Here is a 1,387-nt window from a genome sequence, read left to right as displayed (position 1 = left end):
TGTCAATCGAAACGCTGACCCCGTGTCTGCAGAGGAAGCCCCAAAGAGCAGCCAAGCACTTTGGGTTTGGCAACGCTGCCCCGTCAGCAGCAGCCCCCGTTGGTTTAGGAAGCGGATGAGGAGAGCCAGCTCTGCTTCTGCTTGGTGTTCTGAAACCCTCTGCCAAGAGGGGGAAGGGAGAATCAGATACTGTGATGGGGGAACCCCCCTCCCCACCACCACCGCTCCAGGCTCTCCCACCCCTGCAGCAGGACCGCAGCCCCCCTCCCACCACGGCACTGCCTCGCTGCGGGCTGTGAGCCCCCTACTCCAACCCCGTGCACCCGGAGGAGGTGGTGCCAGTGCTGGGGACACAGCTGTCCCCACCAGCAGCCCTCCTCCTCCTCGCTGACGCTGCACGGCTCGGGATGGAGAAGCACGGCCACAACCACAGGCAGTGAGCAGAGCCTTTCCTCCCGCAGCCACCCGACCCATGGCAGCTCTGGGGACAGAGCTGGGGGCTCTGTGTCACCCTGCCCTGCTCCCTCCGGCCCCTCCGCTCGGACGGAGGTGGTCGGTTCATTGGGGACACGACGGGATGTGGTTTCAGCACACACAGAAGTGCTTCAGCTCCTGCAGGGCTGTTGCAGAGACCTTGCAGCCTTTGCAGGAGGATTGCATCCTGTGCAGGGCTCCTGGAGACGCAGCAGAGCCCTCGTGGGGATATTGCAGCCTACGTGAGGTTTTTTAGTTTGTGTCGGGTTCTGTTAACCTACGCAGGGATGTTTCAGGCCATGGAGGAGTGTTGCAGCTCATGGAGGGGTATGGAAGTCTGTGCAGAGTGTTGCAGCCCATGCGGTGTTGTTGCAGCCCATGCAATGGTGCAGCACAGATATTGCAGCCAGTGTGGGGGTATTTCAGCCCATGCAGGGTTGGGTTAGGCTGTGCAGGGGCACTGCAGCCCCGTGTAGGGGTATTGCAGCCCCCCACACAGGGGCATTGCAGGGCTCTGCCCCCCACCTGATGCTTCTCCCAATGCCTGCAGGTGCCTCTCATCCCCGAGCTGACATGGAGCAGCTGAAGTGACCCGAGGAGCTGTCACAGTGAGTGGAGACATCGTGGGTGGCAGCACCAGTGGGTGCTGGGGGGGACACAAAGCCCCCCACCAGGGCTGGGCAGGGGCTGGGGGACTTGGAGGGGGGCACAGCGCTGTGTCCATCTGTCCCACAGGCCGTGCCAGGATGGGCTGTGTGCACTGCAAGGAGAAGATGTCCGGCAAGGGGCAGGGGGGCAGCAGCACGGTGACCCCTGCACACCCCCCCTCCCAGTACGACCCCGACCCCACGCAGCTCAGCGGTGCCTTCACCCACATCCCTGACTTCAACAACTTCCACGCTGCAGCCGTGCC

This window comes from Meleagris gallopavo, chromosome 25 (genome assembly GCF_000146605.3).
Source record: "Meleagris gallopavo isolate NT-WF06-2002-E0010 breed Aviagen turkey brand Nicholas breeding stock chromosome 25, Turkey_5.1, whole genome shotgun sequence".
Taxonomy (NCBI): domain Eukaryota; kingdom Metazoa; phylum Chordata; class Aves; order Galliformes; family Phasianidae; genus Meleagris; species Meleagris gallopavo.
The sequence above is the reverse complement of the archived record's forward strand: the minus strand, read 5'-3'. Positions refer to the sequence as shown.